Raw genomic sequence first — 12,030 nt, 5'->3', positions numbered from 1 at the left:
GTGTAGAAAATGGTATTTAGCAAGGCATCAAAATTCTTTTTTTCAGGCAGAATTATGTTCAGGATCTTGTGCCGGTTATAGTATGTTGCATTAATATTGCACAATATTGCACAATGGTATTAACCTGTCCAACATTCTTTGTGTGAATAGAATAGCTTCCTTTGGTTACAAAACTCTTCACAGGAACTGTAGTGGCACAGACACTGAGCAGATAGATCCCTCTAAAAAGAGAGTGAAATAAAGAAATTACCTTCTTTCGAGGGAAATTGTTGCCATTAACATCACTACATTGAACATTTACAGAAAAACTGCATTAGACAGTAACAACAATGGAAAATAACTGGAAATTTAAGTATTCAGGTCTCATATTGGCAAAAATATTCCAAATTCATTGTAACAGACAGTCTATGCAAATCAGAATCTGCTCATTTACCTAGTACACCTCCTTACACCTTCTAAGCTGTAAATTACTATATCGGTTACCATGAAGAGGGGACCCAGGCCCAAAAATTAAATACAGGAACATGTGAGAGTATATGCACAATCTGAAACATTTTCAAATTTTCTGAAATCCAATGAGTTCAAATAATTATGGGCTTGAGAAGCAAATTATCAATCTGTTTTCTATCAGGAAGACAATTGCAGCAAGAAGACTCACTTGGAGCCCAATGCTGAGTAATAAACCACCCATGCAGTTTCCATTTTTGACTTCTTGCTTTTGGGGGGGTGTGTGAAATAAACTGCAGATGACAGTCAAAAGCACAGACTTTGGTAGCTTCTTTCCAATGAATGTATTTTCCTGGACACTTGCTGTTCTGGATTTTTACAGTGTGAAAGTAAAAAGGAACAGTTGTGGAGTTTAACTGAGATTTCATTTGAAGGAATTGCATGATGGTTTCATTACTGAGATGGCAAGTACAGCTCAATCTAGTCAATATGGAATTTCCTTTTTCCATTCTTTGGATATAACAGGATACAACAGGCAGTGAAATAGGCACTTAGTCACTGGGTTTTTTTACAAATCTTTTAAATTCCCTTATTACCCAATCTTGCAGTTGAGAACTTGCCAACATTTTTCTTGACATAATCCCTGCAAAAGCAGGCCCTTAAAAGTAAATTATAATAAAAATAACCTTCAACTTCTATCTGTGGACTGACAACCATAAATACTAGAAACAGTATACACATATAGCTATCTATATCTATCTATCTATCTATCTATCTATCTATCTATCTATCTATCTATCTATCTATCTATCTATCTATCAATCTATAGATAATGTGACATTTCTTTAAAGACATCATCCAATAGGCTAACTAAATGTGATAACTATCAACCTGGTCCATGACATTACATCATTTCACTCCTCACAAGTCCTGCCATCACAAGAAAGTGCCATTGACAGAATGTGCTTTCCTATACCAAACACATGCTTTAAGTACTGCAGGGACTAACTTTTGAGTACTCTCTGAAGGGTATTCAGAAGTCTGGTCATAATTTCCAAGAAAGTGTAGAAGCAATGAGATTTGCAGCCATAGGCTTAACTCTGGCTGCACAGAGATAATTGCATGGAATTTGATTCAGAGTCTTGAAGTTACCTTCTCAGTGACTGAACATCTACTGTGCATAGTCAGATCTGCACACCTGTGTCTTAGGAATGGATATCTGTCTCATCTTTCCCCTTCTCTGAAGAAATCTCACATTTTTGCTGGGCCTTTTACAGGTCCTTTCAAACCCTCTCTTTGGAGTTAAGTCTACTGAATTTTTTGTCTTTGTACTTAGGTCTTTCCTGACATTATGTAAATGTACATTTAGATGAACTCCAAACTACTAGTTTCATGAATAATAAATACTGATGATGAATAACAGGATGAAAGAGAAATATAAACACTGAAAAAAAGGACTGCAAATTTACTACACACAAATTTTCTAGTGGTTATTTTGCAACCTCTTCTAATGCTGTGGAAACAGAACAGACCAAAGCCAACCAGGGGGAAAAAAAACAGTTATTTTTTCCAAGCAAAACTAGCAGAATTTGACTGGTAACATTCAAACATGAGCAATATCAATGATATTGTACAAAATTAATGATTTGTACCAGAAATAGTGTGGCCAGTAGAACTAGGCAAGTGATCATCTCCCTGTACTCAGCACTGATGAGGTTCCAGATCATCTCCCTGTACTCAGCACTGATGAGGTTCCTGTTCAGTTTTGGGCCTCACACTGCAGAAAAGAAATTGAGGTTCTGGAGCCAGTCCAGAGAAGGGCAACAGAGCTGGTTAAGGATCTGGAGCACAAGTCTGATGATGAAAAGGTGAGGAATCTGGGGTTCTTTAGTGTAAGAAAAGGAAGCTCGGGGAAGACTTTATTGCCCTCTACACCTACCTGAAAGGAGATTGTGTGAGTTGGGAGTCAGTCTCTGCTCCAGATAAGAAGTGACAGGATGACAAGTGGCCCCAGGTTGCACAAGGGGAGGTTTACATTAGATATTAGAAAAATTTCTTCATGGCAGATGTTTTCAAGCATTGGAAGAGGTTTTCCAAGGAAATGGTTGAGTCACCATTCCTGACGTGCTCAAAAAAACATGTGGATATGGCATTTGAGGACATGGTTTAGTGGTGAACATGGTGGTGGTGTTGATGAACTTACAGGTTTCTTCTACCCCTAAGGATTCTAAAATTCTTTTTTTCCCAAAAAAAAAAGGTCATCTCTTGAAGTTATTGGGAAATTGCATTGTGCAACCTGGTACTGGATCCACAATGAGATATAATTACCAAATATAATTTTATTTTTAAATAGTTAATATAGACTATGATTAATGATGTCACCAGTGTCTAGATCTTATTTCTTAAAGCTTCCAGTTTCTTCAGTACTGTTCCATGCCTCTCCTCCTTGATGATTTGACTATCTTTTAAAACACCATATTTCTTCTGAGGATGAAAAAGAGTAGGGAAAAAGTCCTCATGCAAGAAGAAACAAGACCTCATCTCTGATTCTTCCAGATTTTTCTCCCTTTCATACATCTTTATGCTGTACTGTACCTTCTCAGCAATTTGTGTTAGTTCATTTTACAGTCTATTAAAATCTGTATATTAAAAAAGTTGTACAAACACATTGCTTCCATTACTTACTCTTTTCACAGCCATGTCAATGATCAGCAAGAGCTTCATCAGGATTGCAAAAGTACAAATTCATTCTCTAAATCAAAGGCAGTATTCAATGTTTATTGAATCAACTTTTTGGGCCGTTCTTTTTACCAATGGCAAGTTTATGTACGTTTGATTCTAAAGACAGATAATGTATGTGAGCATTCAGACTTGTTTTGCACACTCCAAATACATTCTGAAAAATAGAGTATGGAATTTTTTCCTCTTTCACTTGCCTGCAGCCCCCTCTTCTCAATCTCTCGCCTTCAGACATTTTTTATTAGTGCTGTAATTTAAATATAAAATGAGCTTACCATTCACCTAGGCTAATCAGATGTGACTACATATGAATGATATTTGGGATTATGCCCTGCATGAGGACATTTGCTAACTCCCTGAGGTCATAATTTTACTGCTGAGGTTTATGATCAGGAAGACTAATCAGTCTTGTGACACAGACTTCAGGATTTCATTATTAAAAGAATTAAGTTTTTTCTCCAACTGTTGAAAGAAACTAGAAGTACAACTCACTGTTTTATATCCATTTGATGGATTATCTCATATTTATTTTTCCTTACTCTACTTTAGGAACCAGAAGTGTGTTTTAAGAAAAGAAAGAAGAAAAAATTAAAAAGATTTTATGAAGTGTAGAAAGTGCTCCAGCCTTTTTAATCATGTGACATGCACATAAGACAAGAGCATATGCCCACAAAATTTGACAATGGTAGCACACAAGAATCTTCAACAGTAGTTGAAGTGGGACATTTCCTTGCCTGGCTACATTCTCAGGTGACCTACATTTAGAAATGCTTGAAGAATCAAACTCTTTTCAAGATCCCTGAAGTCCAGAGATTTCATCCATGCACTCAGATGCACTTTGGAAAGAGGAAGCAAACAGCTTGCATTTTCTTTCCATACTTAGTGGTTGGTCTCAATTTGCCTGACAAATATATTTTCCTTTGTTATGAATCCAGTGCCCTGTTTCTCCATCTTTTCCAGGGAAAAATATACTTATTGCATAATGTCTTGTGGGTAAAGGGCCTGAATGGACAGTACACTTTTACATCATAGGATTTTAATGGCTTTTAAGCATAGTAAGACCCCATGGCAGTGAAGTTCTGAAACCATGCTGAATTTAAGCAGATGTCTGGTATCACAGCTTAGCACAACACATAACTATGCACTGAAACATATATTGGACTGGTTCCTAGCAGTGACATGCTATACACACTTGAAGTGCAGTCTGCTTACATGCCTTGCTAAAGCTCATTTACTTATCTTTGGGGAAAAAATACTATTTCAGGGTGCCACCTGAAGTCTCATTGGCAAAGAAAAGTAAGGTATTTAGCACATGTGAGCAAATGTGACATATCTTCTCAGGGAGTAGAATGCATAAAAATGTTCCACTTAGATTAACTTACCAAATAGGAACCCTAGGAATCCATGGATCTTGTCTGTAGAATGCAACAGAAACACAGTCTCTTCTCTAAAACCTTACTGTAAAAGAATGAGAAAAGTGGTAGAGATTTAAAAAAGACTTGAAAATATTTCCAATGGCAATAAGTGGTGAAATGAATCTTCGCCTGCCCCACAGTTATGGTTGCACTCTAGCAGTCTACCCACTGATGGCTTTTGCAGGCATCCTTTTGAAGAGAACTGTGAAAGAGAAAACATAAAGGAGCTTGGTTTTGCAAGTTTTACAGGGTGCTCTTCCCAACTGTATCCTGCAGCATTGCTTGACAAACTTTGATTACAAACATTAACTGCAAAAGCCCTTTGCAGTGAAATTACATAGGATGACCATCAGGGACTCTGCTTCCTTTCCTGATTAGCTATTAGTGCTGATAGCCAGCTCTATACAAGACTTAAATTTATTACAATCATTAGGGAAATCATCAGAGAGAAAGAAATAATTTATAAAATTCACATTACCACTGGGTAATTTTTTGTGTTTTTCCTGAATATTTCAGTAACTTCCCTAACTTATTCTTCATTTGATAATTTTTATTTACCTTTCCTTTCCTCTATAGACTCAAGTAAAAAAATCTCAAGTTCTACTTCTAATCAAGTAAGCAATCTAGCAATAATCTTGTTTTCAGCATTTTTCAGTGTAACTCAGCATGAGGTTTTTTGTACAAAAATTTACAGAAGTTGTCTATAGAACATTTATTCTTCAATATCCAAATAATTTAGCAAAAAAAAAAAATCCTTCTGGGCCTGTTAATATAGGCTGTAGTCAGTGGCAGAAAGCAAGCAGCTAAAATTGACTTCAATACATGAAATATTTACAATAAAAAAACAGCACTCTTTGTTAGTTCCAGAAATAATAATAAAAGTTTTCCTCATACACATTTTTTAATTACAAACTGGTATCATATTCTAAAAAATATTTTAAAACTGCAGGCAACTGTATTTGAAATATCTCCAGGCTTATATTATGATACACAGCTTGGCAGGTTTTTTCTTTGATACATAAGATTTACAAATATGCCACATCAGCTCTGTGTTGCTTGTTTTAAAATTATTTCTAGTTTTATAGCTTGTACTTAAAATATTATGCCAGTAGAAATGGCTTTCACCAAAGGGCTTAATCCTCTCCATACTCAGCATAAAAGTCACTAAAAGACAGAAGAGCTCAATGGTTCCTCATATTTATGTATGTAAAGGCACTGAATATGCAAGTGTTCCTCACTTGAAAAGTGTTGCATAAAATCAGTTTATAGAAAGGATGTATAACAGGTCCCTGTTTTGTTCACTGTTGGTCAAATCTGTAGTCTGTGGTGTCATGTCCAGCAGCTTTATTTGATTTAAGTGTGATTCATGTTCATGTAAATATGAAGTTTGATAATACCAGGGCTTATTCTGAAATGTTCAATTGGATTTTGTTTCAATAAAAAAGATGGTGGAAAAAAATCAAGAATATCAAGAGCTGGCACAAAAACTGTATATGCAAAACTACAAGTTTTAAAAGTACATGATTGAAAGGCTGGATTCAAGCTCTTTTGAGCAGCAAAGCAGTTTAATCTGGAGGAATCTTGATCACATAATGGCAACTAATTTGAAAACTCATTCACTCCTAAGGATTATGGTAGAGGAAATTATTTGGGGCCAAGGGATCTTAGATTGTGTGAGATTTTATCACCATCAGTACATATTATCCTCAGTAAAGACCAGCAGGATTTAGCAAAATACAAAGAATCTCTTACAATGTTTTCTTCGCAAAATGTGGTACTTTTTAAAGGGAAAAAAAGAAAAAAGCTTTGGGTACCCAGGCAGTTTTGGAGACAGTAATCCACATCCCAAACTCAACTACTAAAGTACATGGAAAGACGGAATGCAGAGGCTGACAGAAAAGATTTAGAACTTCAAACAGGAAGGTAAATGAAGCAGCGCAAGAAAAGCAAAGCAATTTCCACTGACTGATCACCACAGTCTAATTAGAGCACCAGCATTGTATCCAGTTCCCTCACCTAACAGCCACTGAGGCAGAACGACATGAAAGAAATCACCGGGAGAGTAGGAAAGCAATGCAGTGGAAAGTTCCACAAAGTGTTCCTGCTGCAGATGGCTTACAGGGATGCTTAGAAATGGACACTTCACATGTGTTTTCTCATAAATACATCACTCAGGAGATCTGAATTAGAATCAAGGACATCTGCATTGTCATTACTTTGGCAATAATGAGCTGCTTAGTACTTTTACCTTTAACATAGAAAATTATTTCCAAAGTCGTTTTTGGACACCAGTTCAAAACATTTTTAATTGTCTAACTAAGGTATACATCTCACAGTGCAAATTGCCAGTAAAACTGTTTTTCTGAAGCTAAGTCTTTGTTGTGACTGTTTCCCATTTTAATGACATGGAAAAGTTGGATTGTTTTTCCAAGAATCTGTTGCTTGGCATAAGAGATAGTAAGTTACTCAATCATGCATTACATGAAATGTACATAATTACATAAAAATGAAGGGCCTAACCCACATAATGACTTATAGCTCAAATTTGGTGTCCTAAAGAGTACCATATTTTATTAGTCTAACCTTGTAATGGTCATTCATGTTGATAGAATGTGGCATATTTAGGAGAAATGTATAAATGCTGAACCACAGAGCATACAGTGGCATTTGACTTACAGGGAATTGGTTAGCTGTGCCTCCTTCTCCACTGTGAAACATGAGCCCTTCGTTCTCACTTCCCCGTGACAATCTTTTGTTCTCCATCTTCCCTTTTAATGGTAGACTCCCCTTTTTATTTTTGTATAACCTATCTTTTGTCTGAGTTGCTGCTTGCAGGAAAAATGTTGGGTTTAGGCACAGATCATGTAGGTTGTTGGACATGGCATGAGTTTCAGGGAGTGGAAGGACAATGTCAGCCTTATTCTTCACCTTCTCTGTATTCCTGGGAGGAATTGGGGCACTAAGAAAAATTTGAGCAGAGAAAACCACCTTATTTCCTGTGCCAGCAAGGAGACCTGTAAAAGGTCAATGGCTCAATGGCTCTATCACTACTACCCAGCCCAGGTCACTTCCACTTCCCTTTGGAGCAGCAAACAGCAAAAGTGTCCTCTTTCCAGGGGTACTCTGGGCAGTGCAGCAAAAGGTATTTCAAGCCAATTCTTGCCTTGCTATGACGTTAATTGCATTTCGGCTTCCTCTCATTTTCCATTTCATCTGTCTCCAGAGCCTTTCACATGTGATTAATTTTTGGGCACTGGTCTAAATGTACCAGAGCCAGCCTAGAGCTATGGTTTATAGAGAAGTGGAGTTCAGGTGGCAGCAGCTTTCATGCAACTTCTTGTTGCACTGCCATACAGTAAAACAGATTTTTAGATGGTAGAAGTATACAGGTTTACTTTTGAGGGCAAGATTTCTGTTTCTGCATGGTGTATAGTTCTTGCTATTCTAGCCTTAACATCAGTTCATAATAACTTACTCTATTTTTTAAATTTCTGTAGGATTAATTTACTGGACTTACTTTTTAAGGACGTATTAATTAATCCCATTATTGAGGCTTATTATTTTTAATACTAGGGATTTGATAATAAACAAGATCAAAATCTCTTGATCTTGGTGCTTTATAGTGGTGGTCTATGGTGCTTTATAATGGTAAGTCTATGAAGACTTCCACATCAACACTGTTTTTTAATTATGTATGCATAAAATATATAAAGACATAGCCATGCATATGTGTAGATACACATACAAAAGACGCTGACATATATATATTATTTGTTCATAAAGATATCAGCAATTTTGGACCCTTACTTTGTCACCAGTAGGGTCAACTTCTAACAAAGCCAAGAAAAATGCCTTTTAATCCAAGCTGGCATTTCATTTTCACATCTTATTGCAAATAACCTTCCACTTAGTACAGGAATAACCCGTAAGAGTAGGGTCGAACCATCTCTACAGACTGCTCTTTATTGCTTCATAAACAAACAAATGGTTTAGTATGACTAAATACAAGGAGAGAGATATGAGGAATGAAGACAGCAAGTCAAATTGAAAAGAACAAGGTTATTATCCTAAACCACAGCATCACTGGAAGATTTGTCAAAATCATGATTATTGACTAATGTCCATTTCCAGTGCAGTGTATACAGAGAACACAGTCCTTGAACAGAAGGATGCATAACAGTGTTAGACTGGTAATTTCTGAGTAATACAGTATTAATTAGATCATTGCTGAAACACACCACTGTCTGCACTTCTAAATGAATCTTAGTGGCAGGGTGTCAGAAAATAACTACAAGAACAGAAAATGGTCTGGGAATAGTTTATTTGCAGTGAGAGAGTGGCAGAAGCTCTGTTCGTTTAGTTAATTAAGAAAGTGACTAGATCATATTCTACAAATATCCATGTGGGGAAGAGATTTTTGGTAACAAATCAATATTTAGCTCAGCAAAGGAAGGCATAATAAGATCCAAAGTTTATACTGAAAATGGTGAATGGAGTTTTCCAGCCATATAGTATTTTGATTAACAGAAATCAGGCTTCTCATAATCTCCATTTCCAGCTGGTGACTTTTCAGCTTACAAAAACATATAATATTCTCTCTATAGTACCTTTCTGAAGTGCTTTGCAGCTCTTACTGCTGAAACGCCTATGTAGTTCCCTGGGTTCTCAAGGCAATGCAGTTATTTTCATTGGCCATCCTGATGATCTTAGCTTCCCAATACTATACTATCAGAATACTCCATTCCCACTTTTCTTTTATGATTATCAGGGAAAAAAAATTCTTTTAATACAGATAATAGTTTCCTAAATCACCTACCATGGTCATCTCACAGTTGTGCTCTTAAATTTCACTTTCTCCAAGCAAGTAAGCAGTTTTCTTTTCAGCAGCATAATGAGTGCTTTGTAAAAGGACATACAGAATATGCCCCCTTTATTTCCTTTCTCTAGAAAATGAAGTAAATCTATTTAAAAGAAAAAAAAAAAAAAAGAAAGAAAACAGAACAGATTAAGTTAGTTCAGCACATCCTGCTGTGGTAAACCAATATTCCACTTCCCTTTAATCTGTAGCTTTCACGGTCTTTCCCTTCAAAACCTGTTTTAAAACTACATGCATTACTGAGCCAGACTGACAAATCTGCAGTTGCACACAGCAGCTTCCTCTTCTTACACACAGGCAAAGCTCTTGTCTTTGGACCTGGTACTATCACTAATTCAGTAAGCTTGATTTCTAATAGTTACTACTAGGTCTGTATTTTGGTGCAAGTTCTCTAAAAGGATAGCCACTGCTGTATTTGCTGCCCTTTTAGTAAAATCACCTGTAATATTTTTTTTATTTCTGTTATAGTTATTTTCATTATTTCAATCCTGTTTACACTTCATTTTTCTCCTGTTGCCAGTAATAATCAATTTACTGAAAAGCAGAGCAAATTACTCTTTTGGTTTGTGTCAATAGCTATGGTTTCTTTAAGCTTTTTACCATTCAGCTAATTATTTTAGATTTTTAGCTTTTCTTCATCCCTAGGTGTCTCTATCCTTCTGTTTAGTGCATGAACACAGTGAAGAATTGCTGCAAAGTAATCATCTTTTTAACCTATAGTTTGTCCACTGCTTCTCTGTGGTCATCTATGCCCATCTGGTGGTTAAATGAAAGGCAGCTGATTACTTTCAGTGAGGCTTGAGCTAGTGTGTTTTTCCATGACTGAGGTATGTTTGCAGATAATTTCTGTGCTTCAGATAACAGGTGGTCACTTGTATAGCTGTTGGTGTTCACTAAAGGTATGTTCTTCACGACTTGCCATACTCTGGCCTTTTGAAATACTCATTCCACATAAAGATCTAAATCTCTGCATCCTTCTAACCAATTTTCCAATTGCCCAGTTTAAAGTTATTTTTTATAATGCCTTCCTTAAATGCAAACTGCTCCATCTACTTATAAATTTATTAACTCTTTCAAATGTTCTCCAGTTGTGTCAGAAATTGTTGGTGAAGAAATGTGTAACAGTGCAGTAACAGCACAGAGATGTGATCCTGTCTTCAGAATGGCATTTTCTAAAATACAACTAAATGAAATGTAAAATGAAAGTCTGTCATAATGACATATTCCCACTTAAATTTCTTTCTCTAGTGTGCGTAATGAACCAGATTATTTGAGAAAACAATATTTTCCTGCAAGTAAGAGCACTAAAACCCATTATTCCTTGCACTTTTATTCAGAATTATGGGAATTATGAAAAAAATTCTCACACTTTTGGGGAAATGATTGCGTTACATGCAGTTTTCTAAATGTTTTGACCCCAGTAGTATCCAGGAGGTATCCCATTGCACTGAATAAAGAACTATAATCCAGTCTAGAAGCTGCCTCCTTTTAGTAAATACTTCCTTTTGTCACCTTTGCATTCTTGTATGTGGAGTCTGTGGAACCCAAAACTCTGAAGTTTTGAACTAAAATTCCTTGTGATCTCCTCTTGTGATCTCTCTCTGCCTTTTTTTTAAGTGAAGTGATTCCAGAACAAAAGTCAACCAAACATTCTGCACATTTTTAGTGCAGAAGGTGAAACACACTTTGGGCTGCAATTTTTAAGCATAACCTTGATACTGGCTTCTGTTTATTTCCAGAACTAAAAGAACATCCAAGATTAACTATAAAACTTTATTAGTTGCCTCTCAGTTATTGACTAATACTCTCCGCAGGCATGCATTTTTTCATACTTTGAAAAAAGTACCTACCTGAGTGAAACCATGTCCCTTTTGATGTCAAAGGCAAAACTCAATTTCATGACTGGATTTTAGCCTCTGGTTATATTTTCAAAATATAACTTCAACAGTATAAAATGTCCTGTAAATCCCATGCCAACACAACCAGCACCCCAAATAGTAGGACATTTTTACATTGGCATGAATAACCCTGGCCCCTCCCTTCCTGTGGGTTTGCTTTTCCTGTACACAGGCATTTAGTTTTAAATTCTGGGAGGAAATGTTATTTATAATTCTATCTACATAACATCTACATTTGTAGAAACAACACTGGTAATAAATAACAATACAATTATGTTTGGTTTGCTTTTTACATTGCCGTTATGTTAGCCCTAACCAATGCTGTATTGATTTTACATTTCTTAAGTGTTTTTCTATTTTAAAGACCTCTGCAGTGCAGGCCTCTATTACAGCAGAGTGCTTCTTGACCCTCATCATAATGGGCATGTTCTCAATACCAGCAGCCTTTCCAGCACTCTCACTGGAGTGGAGGAGTGCTCATGATGCATTCACTGCAGTGTGGTGAGTAATACACATTTAGAATTTGGCTTACTCCATTATATTTCACATCACTATAAAACCCACCAGAAATAAGTAAAGTACTTTTTAATGGACATTGAATTGTTTCTACAATGTACATCCTTCTTGAGAAAAGATTGTTTCTTTTCCCTGTTAG

Source organism: Melospiza melodia, chromosome 4 (assembly GCF_035770615.1).
Source record: "Melospiza melodia melodia isolate bMelMel2 chromosome 4, bMelMel2.pri, whole genome shotgun sequence".
NCBI lineage: Eukaryota > Metazoa > Chordata > Aves > Passeriformes > Passerellidae > Melospiza > Melospiza melodia.
Note: the sequence above shows the minus strand (reverse complement) of the source record.